The 18961-nt window shown below is 41.6% G+C and overlaps 1 protein-coding gene and 1 long non-coding RNA gene across 2 annotated transcripts in view; both read right to left on the bottom strand.

The window, feature by feature from the left end:
- ABCA5 (ATP binding cassette subfamily A member 5) overlaps positions 1–5389 on the bottom strand; it is a 70205-nt gene extending 64816 nt beyond the window's left edge. The window contains exon 1 of the mRNA XM_072746734.1: positions 5210–5389. The gene's annotated coding sequence lies outside the window, so the exon portion shown is untranslated. The remainder of the gene's footprint in view (positions 1–5209) is intronic.
- Positions 5390–12642: 7253 nt separating this feature from the next.
- The window catches only part of LOC112920748 (uncharacterized), a 51516-nt gene continuing 45197 nt past the window's right edge, over positions 12643–18961 (bottom strand). The window contains exon 3 of the long non-coding RNA XR_011999552.1: positions 12643–15555. This is a non-coding gene — a long non-coding RNA (uncharacterized lncRNA). The remainder of the gene's footprint in view (positions 15556–18961) is intronic.

Raw genomic sequence — 18961 nt, 5'->3', positions numbered from 1 at the left:
ATTAATTATCTCAAACTTTATAGCTCTATAAAGGCACTCAAAAGAATAAAAAGGAAAAGGCAAGAAAGGATGTTTAGCCAGCCCCACATTTGACACAGTAAGTGGGAAGAGGATCACACAAACACCTAAAGAGTTCACTCACTAGTGATGGAGTTCATGAAAGCCATGGCAGAGCTGGAAATGGTGGAGAGGACCACATAACATCAAAAGGAGCTTTGTGAGTAGACAACACATAGGACTTTCTCTTTTGCAGCATATACTAGAAGACGATACTTGAAAGCACAAGCTAACAACTGAAATACAATAAAACTTCCACTGGCATGTTTTTAACAAATCACATGTTTTGGAAAACATAATACCTGATATATTTCCAAGACAAAGACTTAACAGTCTAGTATCTTTAACACTATCTAACAAAGCCAATTCTTCACTACTAAAAACAGTGACTACAACACAGAAATAAGAGTATACAATTATATTTAAACATTTTATTTTATTTTATTTTTTTATTTATTTATGATAGTCACAGAGAGAGAGAGAGAGAGGCAGAGACACAGGCAGAGGGAGAAGCAGGCTCCATGCACCGGGAGCCCGACGTGGGATTCGATCCCGGGTCTCCAGGATCGCGCCCTGGGCCAAAGGCAGGCGCCAAACCGCTGCGCCACCCAGGGATCCCTATTTAAACATTTTAATTTTTTTTTTAATTTCTTATTTATTTATGATAGTCACAGAGAGAGAGAGAGAGGCAGAGACACAGGCGGAGGGAGAAGCAGGCTCCATGCACCGGGAGCCTGATGTGGGATTCGATCCCGGGTCTCCAGGATCGCGCCCTGGGCCAAAGGCAGGCGCCAAACCGCTGCGCCACCCAGGGATCCCCCCTATTTAAACATTTTAAAAGTTACTTTCCGTTGCTCCATAGCATACCTGGGGAATGCATTAAGGTTGGAGCTTTTATTTATTTATTTTAAAGATTTTATTTTATTTATTCATGATAGACACACAAGGAGAGACAGAGGCAGAGACACAGGCAGAGGGAGAAACAGGCTCCATGCAGGGAGCCTGATGTGGGACTTGATCCCAGGACTCTAAGATCATGCCTTGGGTTGCCAGTGGCGCCACTGGGGCTGCCCGTTGCAGAGCTTTTAAATAATAATTAGGTAAGTTTTAAACATCCAGTATCACTGAAGGTTTAATCAAATATTTAACTTGCCTAGATAAAAACAATACATAATCTATAAATTGCAAGAAAATTCAAAGCCAACTAAAGCCCATCTCTCTCTTCTAAGGTATTGATAATTGACTTAAAGACTAAAAGTGATATAATCCAGTATTCAATATCAAATATTCATTAGTTTATTTTAAAAATATTGATTACATTATACCCACTGTGAAATATATTCTACCCTTCTCAAAGCAATAAAAAATGTTCATGACTGTTAGAAATAGTTAGAAATTATTTGAAATGTATTAGTTTTACTTCTGAGAGAAATGAATCAAGATTATATCCTATAAAATATAGAAACTGAGTCATCCTAGTAAGAGATGTGGTCTGTCACCTTTTTAGCAAGCTTCTAAGATTTTTGGAAAGGCTCTTTACTGAAAATGTTCCCTATCTCTAACAGATAAGTGTCAGAGGTTACTCCTAGTCCTCCAAGCAGAGATGATTATCACTATTTTCTTATGGATATCACATCCATATCCAATAAATAACTGCAGTTTTAATACTGTGTCTTCATCATTATTTTACATCTTAACCTTGGACTTGACCATGAGATCCTTAACCAAAAAGACTGCTTTATCTTTGCTTCTCCATCACCAATGGTAATATAATCAATATCCTCTTACTGCAAATTCCTTCACCAGAGTTTGCTAAGAGTCCATATATATATATATATATATATATATATATATATATATATTTTTTTTTTTTTTTTTTTTTTTCCTTAGAGTCCTTATAGATGAAAGGTCTGCCAACTACCATGAAGGAGGTAGGAGCTAAGTCCAGGGTGGAGCCTGTTTTGTACAGCCCATGAGTTAAAAGTGTTTTTCACATTATTAAATGGCTGTGGGAAAGGGGGATCAAAGACTATTTGTGACATGTAAAAATTACATAAAATTCAAATTTCATGATATAAATAAAGTGCTATTCGAACATAGCTGTGCTCACTCAGGACTGTATTGTCCATGACTGCTTTTGTGCTACAATGGCAGAGTTAATTGATACAGAGACCATATGGTCCACAAAACCTAAAATATTTGCTACCTGGCTCTTTACAGAAAGTTTGCTGAGCCCCGTTATAGATTAAAGGAGGGAGAAGGAAGAAAAGTGGCACATTCATTTTAACATTCACTAAGAAATTTATACATCCAACATAATGGGGAAAAAATAGACGATGACTTTGCAGATAGATAAAATTTAATATAATGTAGTTAAGTTCAACTGGAGGAAAAATGGAATGTAAATTTCAGGCAGAGAGAAAAGAATGGGAAAGCTAGAATCCTAAAAGGGGCTGAGGCATGGGCAAAGTGAACTGGGGCAAAGGGGGCAGATGTATGTTCTAGATGACACTGTAAAGACAGGCACTGGAGATGGGTTGTAAAATATCTAGTAGGCAAAATTTGATTAGACACTTTACTTTGTGCACCTATATACAGCACCCTGTATTTCCTCTACCTTGTTTTTCATACCCTAAGAATAATTGTTTAATTGCCTGGCAATCATATAGTTCATTTGTCCATTCATTCTCCCAATCCCCAAACCTCGACCCACTGCTACCAGCAACAGCACACTCAAATGAAAACCTTGGATTCCTACTTCACTGAAAAAACTGAAGCAATCAGAAGAAATTTCCAAATGTCCCACTATCCTTCTTATCTCTCTACCTACAATTATGCCTAATATTTTAACAATATACCATCTGGGTAACCTGATGACCGTTTTTGCTAAAACTCTGAACCATAAAAGCTTTCAACAAAATCTGGTACTTAAAGTTTATTTTTTGGAAGAAGAGGTTAAGAATATATTTGGCTGGGACACCTGGGTGGCTCAGCGGTTGAATGTCTGCCTTCGGCTCAGGCCGTGATCCCGAGCTCCCGGGATCAGGTCCCACCCTGGGCTCCCTGCGAGGAGCCTGCTTCTCCCTCTGCCTGTGTCTCTGCCTCTCTCTCTCTCTCTGTGTCTCTCATGAATAAATAAATAACATCTTTTAAAAATATATTTAAAAAAAAGAATATATTTGGCTGATGACTTGAAAGAAAGTCCTGCCAAATTACTTCACCAGTTTCTTAAGTAATCAAAGCCCTTTAAAATTTAGCTTAACAGGGTAAATCATAAATACTCTCTTCTTATGTTTTAAAATCTACTGAAAGTAATGTAATAATAAAAAAAATACCGTCAACATGATTTAACCTGAATTTTAGGACCATTTTGTTGTTGTTGAATGGGAAAACAGTGCAATGGTACCCACATAACCAGGCATCCCATCCCTTTTCTTACATAGAATAGGTTCCTAAAAGCTTGAGCTTATCACCATTTTAATCGAATTAATTCGGGTGCTGGCAAAGATTATGATTTAGTAGACTATCAACAAAATTATTTTATATGATCATCCTCTCCACTAACCCACGGGCAGAGATGATCAAAACTGTATTTTTCTTGGTACTCTTCCCACACGGTATCTAGAATACAAGAGACATTCAGACAAACACGTAAAATGTGAATAAAGCTGCTCTGACCCTGACTGTTAAGAATTCCTTATCCCAAACCCTGTTTAAAGGGAAACAGAGGGATCCCTGGGTGGCGCAGCGGTTTGGCGCCTGCCTTTGGCCCAGGGCGCGATCCTGGAGACCCCGGATCGAGTCCCACATCGGGCTCCCGGTGCTCCCTCTGTCTCTCTGCCCCTCTCTCTCTCTCTCTCTCTCTGTGTGACTATCATAAATAAATAAAAATTAAAAAAAAAAGGGGGGGGTGGAAACAGACTCCAAGAAGCACATAGTCAGGGATTACTGCCTTTTTCAGTTTGATCTCAACCCAAACAATCCCAGGAGCCTGAACTGCCTATATTCTCTCAAGATACCCCTTCTAACGCTCTCCTGGGCAGACACGGCAGCGGAGAGAAGCCCTGGGGGCGGGGGGGGGGGGGGGGTGCTCAGCGGTTGAGCATCTGCCTTCGGCCCAGGGCGTGATCCCAGGACCTCGAATCGAGTCCCACATCGGGCTCCCTGCATGGAGCCTGCTTCTCCCTCTGCCTGTGTCTCTGCCTCTCTCTCTCTCTCTCTCTCTCTCAGTGTCTCTCATGAATAAATAAAATCTTAAAAAAAAAAAAAAAATACGGCTGCGGGTAAAGCCAGCAGCAGAATGGAGAGTCGGCCAGGCATCCCTGGGCTGGAATCCCCATCCCGCCTTTTTGTTAGTTGAGACCCTCGTAGGTGCCTTGGTCTCTCCGTGACCCATTTTCCACCTGCGCCCGAGCTCACCGGGTGGCAGCGTCAGGATCAGGTGAGGTACCTGGGCGCCCGGCTCAGAGGTGATCCCGGGGGGGCGGGGGGGGGCAGCACATCTCGCCTCCCCGCCCGGCCCTTCGGAACGTCCTCCCCAGACGCACGTGTCCACCTACATCCTTTCAGGCTTCATCTGTTCCAAAAGGCGCACGTTAGGGCACTTGGGGGGCGGGGGCTCAGGGCGTGACCCCGCGGCCGGGACGAGGCCCGCGCCACACGCGCCCCGGGGAGCCCGCTTCCACGGCCGCCGGCGTCTCTCAGGAACAAACACGACACGTTAGCTCGGGGCACAGCAGCGCCCCCCGCCCAGCCCGGACCCCGGACCCCGGACCCCGGACCCCGGACCCCGGACCGGACTCCCCGCTGCCGGACCCGCTTTCGGGGACGCGCTAAGCTGTTTCACGCCCCAGCTCTTCCCCGCGCTTGAGGAATCGGGGCATTTCCCCTCAAACCGTGTGCGGCGAGACCCGCGCGCCCTCCTGTCACCCCAACTCTCCTCACACGCAGGGAAGAGCGCCCCGGGCAGCGACCCGAGCTCGGGGGGGGGGCGGGGGCGCCCGGAGGGAAACGTCCTCGCACAGCCCCGCCCGCCCCGCGAGGCCGCCCGCGCGCGACCCCCGCCCCGCCGCCGGCCGCGCCCCCGCCCCCCCGCCCCCCGCCCGCAGGGAGGGCGCCGCTGCCCTCCAACCCCCGCCCCCTCCGGGATCACCTCAGGGCCGAGCCGCAGCGCGATCAGGCCGGGACGCGCTCCGCCTGGGGAGACGCTCCGCGCGGGTGACGGAGCTCGGCGACCCGAGAGTGTGCGTGTGTGTGTGAGAGGGCGCGGCCCCGCGCGTGCGCGCCCCCGCCGGCCGGCCCGGGGCGCCCCAGAGCCGCAGCGCCTGCCCGGGGAGCGCGCAGCGTCCGGGGCCGCGCTCCGCCCCCTGCCGCACGCACCTGGGGGCGGGGCTCCGGGGGGCGGGGCTCCGGGGGGCGGGGCGCTGGGGACGAGCGCGCGCCCGGCGCAGGCTGAGGGGCCCACGCGCCCGCGGGGCCGGCGCACCTGGGGGCGGGGCTCCGGGGGGCGGGGCGCTGGGGACGCGCGCGCTCCCGGCGCACGCTGAGAGGCCCACGCGCCCGCGAGGCCGGCGCACCTGGGGGCGGAGCTCCGGGGGGCGGGGCTCCGAGGGGCGGGGCGCTGGGGACGCGCGCGCGCCCGGCGCAGGCTGAGGGGCCCACGCGCCCGCGAGGCCGGCGCACCTGGGGGCGGAGCTCCGGGGGCGGGGCTACGAGGGGGCGGGGCTCCGAGGGGGCGGGGCTCCGAGGGGCGGGGCTAGCGGGGGCGCGCTGAGGCCGCCCCCCTCCCGCGCGCGCCCAGCCGCAGAGCCGGGGTGCCCGTACCCCAGCCAGGCCCTGGAGCCCGGCGTCGCATGCTCTCCCCGGAGGCACAGGCAAAAACTACCGGCCTGAAGTCAGGGGCTCGGGCTTGAGTCCACGCTGCGGCCTCCTAGCGTGTGACCGTGACCCGCCTCTCCGTGGCGCCTAGTTTTAGGAACCCTTTCTTGCCCGTTGGCCGGGCTTTGAGCGGTCCTCTCCCGGGACTGCATTTAGATCCTCTCCGCTGCCCCTGCAGCGCCTGGGTTGCAGCGTCCTCATTGTCCCCCACCTGCTACCTCGCTTCCGCATCAGACACCGACCTGAGACATCTGGATGCTGAGGATGCTTTTAGCTTCTGAAGTGTCCCCAGGAGAGCCTGGGAATGTGGCGGATCCTGAATTTTCCAAGTGGCCTGACACACAGGCATCTGTGGCAGATTCTAAACCGCACTTATTTTTGCTAAAAATATAAACCGATGTTTTGAATTTTATTGCCCAAAGTGACCTAAATGGTAGCCAGGAGTTATTATAAAGGAAAGAAAAGCTCAAAGTTAGCGTTACAGATTTTCCTCTCCAGATGTCTGTATGGTCACATTTCCTGCACAGTTCTTTACTTTGGGGAATTTAACTGTTTGAAGACTTTTTTAAAAATTCCGTTAATCCTGTGTACATCATGTATTTTTACATATCTTTGTTTTTCTGCTTCTCAAATATAAACCAAATCTCTCCAACTGTCACTGCTAAATTCTACAAAAAAAAAAAAGAAAAGAAAAGAAAAGAAAAGAAAAATCAAGGTATCGGGTTTTATTTATCCTACCGAATATGGATTAAGTGAGAAATTCAAAGAGGTTTAGCAGAATCCGTAATGATTAAAATCTGGCAGTGGATGTGCAGCGAGGGGGAAATAGAATGTCCTAGAAACTATGCAGGAAAACTGAAGCAGGCAGGTAATAAAAACTATTCAACCATGTATTTTTTCTCTTTTGAAATATCTAGGACATGTTACAAATTCAAAAGAATGAATTTCCAATGGCCTGGGATTTGTGGGCAAGTACATGGATGGAGGTCAAAGATAAATAAACTTGGCAAAAATGTGTAACTGAAACACATAATCACCTCACAATGCTGCAGTTGTACTTCTCACTATTGGCCTCAACCTGCTCTGATTTCAAGAAGTCTCCTCAATCTTTTCTATGACTATGCAAGGCATTTGCTTCCTAAGCTTATTTCTTATAAGATTCTCCGTTATTCATTCTGTCTGCTGGTGCTTCTACTCTTGTTTCAAGACCAAAACCCAGTTCTCTGAAACTCGTCCCCTCCACCCAACAGAATGATCCCACTTTCATTGCAACTGCACACATGTTCTCATCATGTTCACATCATTTTACTTAGGTACAGTCTCTTCAATTAAACTGCAAATCTCTAGGATCAAGAGTTTTTTTCTTATATCAGTTTGAATTTCCAGGTCTTCTGCATCATGCTGTGTGTGTGGTACATGTTGTTGATAACTAAGGATGAAAAAGCACATGTACAAGAGTATGCAAATATTATTGTCAGTATCATCCCCACAAGATATCACCACTCACTCAACAAAATCTACCTAACACAAGGAAGAGAAGATACTAAATTCTTCCTATAGGATGGATCATAAAACGATATGATATGGTTTGGGGAATTATATAGAGAGAACACTAAGACATTTAAATAAAAAGACTGTTACGGAAAAATATATTGACCATAACATATTTCACTGTGCCTCTGAGCCAGCTATTTATCAGTTTTTGTGTACCTTGTAAACAATTTAGCCACATAAATCTCAATCTAAATTTCCATAGTTACCAGGTCCCAGTACTAAAGCAGCTGCAGGGAAGATGTTCCTTTCTGAGCCTCTGTATCTAGGAAATAGCAAACAAGCCAAACTGCTTGGTTGTCATGACGGCAACTCGAATCCCCATATCTCATTAATAGATTTTTAGACAGATAAATCACATGGGAATACATAGATCATAGAAGTCATAGACTGAGACTTAAACAAGTTGCCTAGCTGAACAAAATAAATGGTGGCCAGAATTTTGACAGTATTTAATGTAGAAAAAGAAACTTACGCTTGCTACCCTTTTCCTGATGTCACATTAGGACATTATCTTACATGATCATCGATACACTGAAAATGAGATATACCAGTTTTAAATTATTACTATTAAGCCCTCTTTATAATTTCTTGTTTTTAAACATTTACCATTTCTCCAAGTTAAAAAGAAAGTGCCAAGAGAAGGGATGTGGTTTCTAAATTCAGGGTTTAAGTTAGGTATAATTTAGAAGAGTTTCAAATTAGAATCTTTTTCTAGAATAAGGCCAGACAAATAAAGAAACACAGCCTTGAGTGACAACGTAGAAAGACAATCTTGGCGTCTTCAGCAATAGAATTCCAAACTATCATCTCAAATGTGGCTCAGATTGTTATTAAATAGCTTAGGGAAATGATGAATTAATGATCAGTGGAAGGTTGGAGGTGAAAACGACTTTGAAAGGTAGTTTTAGGGGCACTTGGGTGGTTCAATGAGTTGTGCATCCGCCTTCTGTTCAGGTCATGATCTCAGAGTCCTGGGATGGAGCCCTACATCGGGCTCCCTGCTCGGTGGAGAGTCTGCTTCTTCCTCTCCCTCTGGTCCCCCACGCAACTCACATGCTCTCTCTGCTCTCTCTCAAGTAAATAAATAAATAATCTTTTTAAAAAAATAAAGGTAGTTTAAAATTGTTTATGATAGTTTCAGTTTTATTACAGGAAAATTAGTCAAGGAGATTAATATGTAAAGAATACCTAACCAAATTTGATATTTAAAAAACTCAACCAACCCACAGTATGTATCCAGTGCCTGGTATTCTTGCTTAGCAAGAACCCCAGCTTTGCCGGTTTAAAAATAAAGGTAAAGAAATCAACAATTAGGGACACCTGGGTGGCTCAGTGGTTGAGCTTCTGCCGTTGGCTCAGGGCATGATCCGGGGTCCTGGGATCGAGTCCCACATCGAGTCCCTACGGGAAGCCTGCTTCTCCCTCTGCCTACCTCTCTGCCTCTCTCTGTGTCTCTCATGAATAAATAAATAAAATCTTTTAAAAAAATCAACAATTATCCTGAGAGACAACAAAATAAATAATTAAAGAGCATCAAATGGAAAGTGATACTTGTTGCACCGCCAACTATAAAGTGCTGACGAGAAAACATTGAGGGCTTGGAGTTACCTGCTACGTTCAAGGGAAAAGGTGGGAAGATAGGCTTAAACAAGTTGCCTAGCTGAACAAAATAAATGGTGGCCAGAATTTTGACAGTATTTAATGTAGAAAAAGAAACTTACGCTTGCTACCCTTTTCCTGATGTCACATTAGGACATTATCTTACATGATCATCAATACACTGAAAATGAGATATACCAGTTTTAAAGCATGCAGTATAAGAGAGGGTGCAGAGATACAAGCCTCTGGAGGTCTTTATAAACACAGAAATGATTTATTTATGTAAGAGAATAATGTAAAGGCTAAAAAAGGAGATTTGACTCGATCTGTGTGTTTTTTCTTCAGTAAGGAAAATGGACTTTAAGGAGGTAAAAGTGAAACAAAATAGAGAACTGAAACTTGAGAGAGGTGAAGGGATAGTGATCAAGCACCTATCTGTTTCAAATAAGTTCATGTTTCCAGGCACAAATTACATCCCACAGCTGTTTACAGGTAACCTAAGACGCACAACTGGTAAGTTCAGAGAAGCTGTAAAAAAATGAAAAGAGACAATAGATCACCTGCTTTCAGAAACTGCTTTAAAGATAGACACTAAAAGCTCTAGAACAGAAAAGCAAAACCCCAGAGCTCATAGTTAAATATATTTTGTGAACATTTAGAAGAGAGTTCAGTGGTCACTAAGAATCAGACCAAGCTAAGTCATACTGTATTTCTTTTTTTATTTGATTTTTGGGTTAAAATGGGAATTGTATAGTCATGATAGAAATTAACTTCAGGAAAGCATTTAATCCAGTCTTTCATGATAGTTGTGTAGATGAGACTCCAAAATAATGGCTTGATGTAATTCTAACTAGGTAAACTCGAAGTTGGGTAATCATAGCCAAAATTCTGTTCTGAAGAGAGACAGGAAACAAAATTATATTAATAACTTGAATTCTATGCTAAAAGATAAAGATAACATTTAACAGGAATATATGAAAGTCCCTACTTTGGTTTAAATTGAAAAATTAGGGGATTCCTGGGTGGCTCAGCGGTTTAGCGCTTGCCTTCAGCCCAGAGTGTGATCCTGGAGTCCTGGGATCGAGTCCCACGTCAGGCTCCCTGCATGGAGCCTGCTTCTCCCTCTGCCTGTGTCTCTGCCTCTCTCTCTGTGTCTCTCATGAATAAATAAATAAAATCTTAAAAAAATAAATTGAAAAATTAAGGCACATGGGAAGTACAAAATAAGATTCTGGTTCGGCCATGGGAAAATCATCAAGAGATCTTCTTGTCTGCCAAAATCAGTGTGGGTTAATAATCTATGTCAGATAACTTGCAGCGATGCTTCTAACATTTCCATTTGAAAACACTGTGCCCACAAACCTGCCACTTCCTTTCATCCTTGGGGGATCCCTTTCTCGATATTCCCTTTAGAATTCACTCTCCCTCTGGAACAGATGGAATAAGGCCTCCGGTCTGCCCAAAGATGTGTACATCCTGACCCCTGGAACCTGGGAATATATTACTTTACATAGAAAAAGAAGATTAGGTTTGCTGATCAGCTGACCTTGAAATAGGGAGATTATCCTGGATCATCCAGGTGGACCCGGTATAATCACCAGGGTCTTCAAAAGTAGAAGAGGGAAGCGGAAGAACAGATGAGAGTGAGGACTCCACCTACCAGCGCTGGCTTTGAGGCTGGATGAAAGAATGCGGGTGGCCTCCAGAAGCTGGAAAAAGCGAGGACACCCTGAGGACCTCCAGAAAGAAATGCAGTCCCGCCAACACCTTGATTTTTATCGCAGAGCGAACCATGTGTTCTAACATACAGAACCACAAGATAATACATTTATATTGTTTTAAGACACTAAGGTTGTGGTGATTTGTCACAGCAGCAATAAAAAAATAAAAATAATACGCCTCTTACAACTTGGTTTCATTCTCTGCTGCATAGCCCTTTTATTTTAGCATCTGAATGTCCATTCTTTTCTTTTCTCCACCTAAGAAACATAATACCATAGAAAGGACAATGAATTATTATTTAGGTGTTGTGAATTCAAAAACTTAAGGACTCAAGTGACTCCATAGTCATCTATGCATAGTTAGCCTATATGATCACTAGTTTTCCAACTCGTAAAATAGGATAAATAATATTTGCCATCTTTGAGTCTCTGGGTTGCTTCAAGGAGTTTTCGAAATGAGGTGAGTGAAATGATAAAAGCCAAATATTAAGCACATAATACGTGCTACATGCTGCTGTATATGCCTCACATGTAGTCTTTTATTCGATCACTACAATGCCACTGTGAGTTATGGACTATTATTTTTCCCCCACCAAGGCAGAGAGAAGTATTTTGGTTTTGGTATTGTTTTTAAAGATTTTATTTGTTTATTCGAAAGAGAGAGAGAGGCAGAGACATTAGGCAGAGGAAGGAGAAGCAGGCTCCACGCAGGGATCCCAATGTGGGACTCAATCCCAGGACTCCAGGATCACACCCTAGACGCTCAACCACCGAGCCATTCAGGTGTCCTGAGAGAAATATTTTGAAAGTTATAAAATACCAGAGATTACAAAAAAATGGACATCACGGAGGGACTTGATACACAGTAAAGAAGAAAGTTTTTTTCTACTAGTAATATTCCTTTAAAAAATGTCTTTTTCATTTAAGCTTTATTGATATCAACTCTCAATATTTGTTCCTTACACAGCTATTCTCTTAATTAATCTGCCCATTCATTCTGGAAGTTATATTTGGGAATTCCTCTTATATGTCAGGTGCAGAAAATGAAACAGGCATGGGACAAGGAGTTGGTAAGGATTTTAAATTGTAAAGAGGGCCATAGATAAAAATGGGTGCGACAGTACACGGTGGTCAGTAGCACCACAGGGATGGGTGTCAGTAGGAGGAGGTAAGTGATTCACCTAATACAGACCTGAGAGGTGAAGGAACATTGTCCACAGAGAGTTAGGTTAGGGTCCGAAGGGTGAATAGGGGTTCAGCAAAACTGATAGAATACTGTAACCTGTGGTATTTCAGCCTCTTACCCACTCACACTGAGTTTCTTATTCTCTGCTCTCTCTACGACTCAGAGGGATCTTGCCTAAAGGTTCATCCTAAATACAATTTGATGTCAAGTCTCTGATGTGAAATTTTCACATGTTTCATACTGAATATGATCTTGGTGTCTAATCCATTTGTATCTGATCTCACATTCTCTTAATCCGATGATCAACCAGTACTGTCTTAGACCACTTTATTTCCTTACCCAATCAGAATTTGGCCCAATTTTATTAGTTAATAATAATATAAATAGGGGGCACCTGGGTGGCTCAGTGGTTGAGCATCTGCCTTTGGCTCAGGTCGTGATCCCAGGGTCCTGGGATTGAGTCCTGAATCAGGATCCCCACAGGGAGTCGGCTTCTCCCCCGCTCCCTCCCTCCCTCCCTCATCCTCCCTCCCTCTACCTATATCACTGCCTCTCTCTCTGTGTCTCTCATGAATAAATAAATAAAATCTTATTTAAAAATAATATAAATAACAAGTGAAAAATGAACAGGTGTTTCTATAGAGGAATTGTGATTACCTGTGATTACCTGTTGTTGCCACTAGATGACGCCCGTAAGCCTGAGGGACAAACAGGCTGGTCCAGTCTCTCCTCCCTTCCTGGGAACTAGAGAAAGTAACCAATCAGAGGATTGGGACATGGGAAAGAAGAAACTGCCCCAACTAAATTTTAAGTGATCCTGGTTCTCAAATGTTTCCTTAAAAAAATAAACCCAACATCATTCTTTCCTTTTGTATAAATGGGACAGTAAGAAATTTAAAATTTAGTTACCTGTACTTACCTGCCTATCTTGAACCACCCTGTCCCCACTCATGCTTTATTTCTATTTCTTTTATTTTTACTTTCTTCTTTAAAATATTTGTTTCTTTGGGGATGCCTGAGTGGCTTAGTGGTTGAGCTCCTGCCTTTGGCTCAGGGTGTGATCCCAGAGTTCTGGGATGGAGTCCCACATGGGGCTCCCTGCATGGACCCTGCTTCTCCCTCTGCCTGTGTCTCTGCCTCTCTTTCTCTCTGTGTCTCTCATGAATAAATAAATAAAATCTTTAAAAGATAAAATATTTTTTCTTTTCTAAATTTTTTAAATTTTTTTTAGTTTTTACATTCTAACAAAACTGTCATTCCAGCACCCTAATCTGTCAAATTGAACTATTTGTAGTTCCTTATATATGCCTTCCACTATCCCAACTACCAATCCAAGTTTATGATTTTCCCTCAATCTCGAAGAGCCACTCTCTCTTCAAAAACTTCCCCCTCCAATATTACCTTTAGAAATCCCACTCATTCTTCAAGATACATTTCAACTACCACCTCTTCTGTGACATTTTTTTCTGTTACTACCCCTAGAGAATGCCTTTTTTCAATTCTTTTCATTCTCTTAACAAGCTTAGTATTTTGTTTAATAATAAATGTAGCATGCATTATTGTAAAGCTATATGCATTTCTGTAGCAAGGACTTTCTGCTTGTGATTATTTATGAACCTTTCATAATTTCCCTGCTATATAATGTTTGCCTTTTGACCACAGAGACCACCCTAGTCATTTTTATATGTCCTGAAGCATTTAGCACCATATTATTTATTGAGTTGATTTGAATGGTAATCTCCATAAGACTGTTGCCAAAAACTCTAGGAATAAAAAAATGAGATAATGATTCTTAGTGATAGTCCCCTGGATAATTTGAATGAAATTCATTAGCAGGACCTGGGGAACCAACTCATCTTTCCAACTAGAAATGACAGCCATAAGCATGAGACTCCCACCTCCTCCAAATTTATAGAAATAATGGACAGAATATAACTATTTTAAACTATAAAGCTGAGTTCAAAATTGAGAGACCAAAAACTTCAGATACCAGAATGAAGAAGAACTTCAAAGTCATAGTAATAAGAGCCAGGAGTTAAGGTTTTAACCTCATGCAGGAGGACCAAGAGGTGAGACCCTAGAACCACTTAATGTGTAGCTGGAATGAAAATTCCTGCATAAATTAGGACCCTAAAGAAGTTGTCACTTTTTGAAGCCAAGAAGTTGCCAAGAAGTTTATCTTCTACCCAGTAGCCTAGATTGGACAGAGGTGTGGGGTAGCAGTTCCCATGAAAATGGAAAGTCCTAGCTGAAGGAAATCCAGTTTTACATTAGCATTTGAAGACAGAAGCCCAAACTTAGAAACAAAGAAACTGCCAACGCCCTAGGCTTACAAATATAAAAATTTGTAGTAGTAGTAAGGGCACTTGTGCAACTCAGAGCATTAAAGAATCCCACAGAATAAATTACCTTCACTGAAGATAAACTCTCAACAAAATGTGCACCACAAGGGAATAATCCACCACAAGGGACAGTTAACAGATACACCAAATTGGAAAAAAAATCTGGGACGCCTGAGTGGCTCAGCGGTTGAGCATCGGCCTTCAGCTCAGGGCATGATCCCAGGATCTGGGATGGAGTCCCACATGAGGCTCCTTGCAGGGAGCCTGCTTCTCCCTCTGCTTGTGTCTCTGCCTCTCTGTGTCCCTCATGAACAAATTAATAGAATCTTTTTTAAAAAAGGAAAAAAAATCTGTGCCCAAATAATTTCCCTTAATAAAACAACCTTAACATGACTTCAAAATTTGAATAAAATGGTTAAAAACATAAAAGAAAGACGATAAGATAAAAATAAAGTGAAAGAACAAGATAAGATTAAAAAATAGAAGTATATGGGGAAAAAGAGAAACATTTGGGAAAAAATGGGCTTTATTGATTCATTAGTTCTTTCAACAAATATTGTTTGAACACCCACAAAATTCCAGCCCTATTTGCAGTGCTGGAGATAAAATGGTGAATGAGATACACAGATCCCCTACTATGACAGAGCTTCTATTATGTTGAAAATAAAACAGTTGGGGCACCTGGGTGGCTCTGTAGTTGAGTGTCTTGCCTTCAGCTCAGGGCATGATCCCGGAGTCCCGGGGTTGAGTCCCCCATCGGGCTCCCCATGGGGAGCCTGCTTCTCCCCCTGCTTATGTCTCTGCTTCTCTCTCTGTCTCTCATGAATAAATAAATAAAATCTTTCTTTAAAAAAAAAACACTCAACACATGGGTTTAACAGATAGACTAGAAACTGCAGAAGAGATGATTATTCAGTTGGAAAATAGACTTGAGAAAATTATCCATAATCAGCACAGAGGATACAAAACAGAGAATAGTGAAATTAAGAGATATGGAGAATAGGGGTGCCTGGGGTGGCGCAGTCAGTTGAATGTCAGACTCTTGGTTTCAGCTCAGGTTGTGATCTCGTGGTCATGATCTTGATCTTGTGGTCATAAGACGGGGTCCATGTTGGGGCTCTGCACTCAGCACAAAGTCTTCTTGAGACTCTCTCTCGGGAATCTCAAGCAGGGAACTTGCTTCTCCCTCTCCTGCCTGCTGCTCCCCTTTGCTCTTTCTCTGTCAAATAAATAAATAAAATCTTTATACATATATCACATAAATATGTTGTATTAAATCAATTAATATGTTATATTTTATGTATGTTTATATAAAATATATATTATATGAAATAAATAAATCTTTAAAAAAGAGAGTTGGAGAATAGAATATGAAGGTCCAATGCACATCTAATAAAAATTTCAAAAAAAGAAGAAAAGATAATGGAGAAGAGGCATTATTCAAAGAGAAAATGGCAAAGAATTCCTCAGGAAGAAAGAAAAGCATGACTCATGGAATAATACAATGAGTCCTCAAAAGGATAAATTTACAGAAAGTCAATAATGTATCCAGAAACTTCTTTTTCTTTTAATTTTATTTTAAGGATTTTATTTATTTATCCATGAGAGAACCACAGAGCCACCCAGGTGCCTCCTTGCCAGTTGCTTTAAAAAGATTCAACAAATAGTGTGATTTCAGCATCTTAATTTGGTTTGTCAGCCTTTCTGGTCGGCCTCTTGGTGGTGAACTTGGAGGCTACCATTGCACCAAGGTGATTTCCCACTGACATACCACTAAAAAGTAGAGATAAACAGATAACTCATAAGCAAAGAAGGAAGAAAAAAAAGTCACTCAAGTGGAAGGCAGGAAAGTACTTAAAGAACTTAAGAAGTTACACTAAAAAATAAATTTTATTACTTTTTTATTTCTTTTTTTTTTTTACTTTTTTATTTCAAGAATAGATAGCCAATTTTTTATTCACATGCTTCTCCACATCATTTATTAGTGGCTGCGTGGAATACAGATTAAGAACGGTTCTAGGGGCATCTGGCTGGCTCAGTGGATAGAGCGTACAGCACTTGAGTTCAGCATCATGAGTTCAAGCCCCATATTGAGCATAAAGATTACTTTAAAATTTAAAAAAAAAGAAAAAAGAAATAGAAAGATGGATTTTAAAGCCAAGCCTCACTTAGGTGAAAAAAGAGTGCATATATATCTATAGCAATGTCTCCTCAGAGGTACTGGAAAGAGAAGAAAGAACAGGAGGCACGTATTCACCTTCCTTGATGCAGGTTTTATAGCTTTAAAAATCACTACCAATTCCCAGAGCTTTCAACAACTCGATTACATTTTCTTTTAGTGTTTTTTTTTTTTTCAGTTGGTGCTCTTATACTTCCTCATTCTACTAAGAAAAAAGTGAATTTGTATACTACTAACTCAAAAAAGAATATTTACAACAGCCACAATTGCATCAAAATCATAAGGTGTTATATATATTATATTATATTATATTATATTATATTATATTATATTATATTATATATATATATTGCTACTATACAGAAAAAAGGTATAATGATATGCCTCTAATTGGCCAGAACTTTCAGCCTAGATCCTAAATCTAGCTGGGCATCAGGATCACCTGAGAAACTTTCTTTTTTTTTTTTTTTTTTGAGAAACTTTCTTTTTAAAAATTGAAATACATTTGACAAAGAACATTGCATAAGTATAAGGTGTATAGCGTGTTGATTTGATATGCTGAAATCGCAGTATGGGTGCCATTGTAGTGTTAGCTAGCACTTATATCTCTTCACATATTTATCATTTATTTTTTGTGATGGAAATAATTAAGATCTAGTCTCTTAGCAAGCTGGGCTGTTTATAGTCCAATATTGTTGCCTTGACGCGTGAATCACAATTTAGCTGGACACAGAATTCTTGCGTTAGCACCCTTTCCCCTCAAAACTCTGTGGATACACACATTTTTATTGTCTTGAACCATATGAGAGTAAGTAGCATACACTATATCCCTTTCCCCCTAAACACTATGGTGCATATTACCTAAAAACAAGAATACTCTCCTAAGCATACTCAGTTGAATATGTGGGCATGAACTACGCAGGTCTGCACATATGCTGTTCTTTTCAATAAACACAGTGCAGTAATAATAATAAACACAAAAAAATAATAAACACAAAAAAATAATAATAATATAAATAATAATATTATAATAATAATAAACACAAAAAAATAATAAACACAAATAATAAACACAAAAATGTGTTTTTTCTTCCTCATGACTTTCTTAACAGTGTTTTCTTTTCTCTGACTTTATTATTATTTCTCAACTTACTTCATGTAAGAATACAGTGTATAATACATACAACATACAAACCGTGTATTAATTTGACTGTTCATATTATCAATAAGGCTTTAGGTCAACAGTGGGCTATTAGTTAAATTTGGGGGGAGTCTAAAGTTATATGTGGATTTTTGATCTCACAGGGATTCAGCACTCTAACCCTTGTATTGTTCAAGGGTCAACTGTATAATTATTAATTTGCTTACTTTCACTCTTCCTTGTAAGAATATAAACTCTAGTGGGACAGGAACTACTTCTTTGTTGGTCCCTGTTATATCCCCAGGGGCTGTCATTTATCAAACAAGATAGGCAGATTTTTTTCTAGAAAAGGCTAAAGATAAGTATTTTAGGCTTTGCAGATCAAGAGGCAAAATTAAAGATTATATACATATACACACATATACATACCTATATATGTGTGCATATGTATATAAATATAAATATATATCCATAATGAGAGAATTTTTTGGAGAATGTTTAAATTGTGGCAATTTCCACAATTTTTAATTGATAGAATTCAAAATACAATAATGATAATTGCCTACAGTTTTTTGTTAATATACAGGGCTGGACTTGGGGGAGGCAGAGGTTAGGCAGCAAGGGTTTGGCCAACAGAAGATCAGTGAAACAGAGACAGCTCTTTGGAAGAGGGAACAGCAAAAGGAAGAAAACAGCACCTGTTGCTGGCAGCCCCACTACACTTCCAGTCCTAAGGGGGTTCACAGGTGTTGTTACACTCAGAGAACTAAGGTGACTTCAGAATGTTTTTGGTCAATGGGAGTCCAATAAGGAAGCCAAAGAAAAAGGTCTTGACAATAACACCATCGCACTGAGATGTAGGCACAATGCTGCTCTTCTGTCTGTGAAAGGAGGAACCAGAGCAAGTCCCAACAGTGCCCAGCAAAGCTTTCTCCTGTAGAGAGAGATCAGAGCAACTGAGGGAGCTGTCTCAGATCTACTACTCAATCCCACTGTTATGGGCCCATTTGGGAAGGGTGGGAATAATGAGAATTCTAGCTTTTTATAATAGTTTGGATGACTATGGAAACTGATTTTAAGTCTGCAAATGGAGTGTAAGGACAGGACTGCCTTTCTGGACAAATGTTCCTCTTAGAGCCTGGGAAAATTAATGCAAAGCAATTTTAGAGATGCTACTGTCCAATTATTTTTCCTCCTTGCTTTGTCATTTTTTTCTTTCAGTTAAAAATTGGTGCGTTGCCTTCCTTTCCTAGAAAATAAACAATTCTCCTTGCAATGAAAAACAAAACAAAACAAATCTAGCAA

The sequence above is a fragment of the Vulpes vulpes genome, chromosome 2 (genome assembly GCF_048418805.1).
Source record: "Vulpes vulpes isolate BD-2025 chromosome 2, VulVul3, whole genome shotgun sequence".
NCBI lineage: Eukaryota > Metazoa > Chordata > Mammalia > Carnivora > Canidae > Vulpes > Vulpes vulpes.
This window is presented reverse-complemented; position numbering and strand designations above follow the sequence as displayed.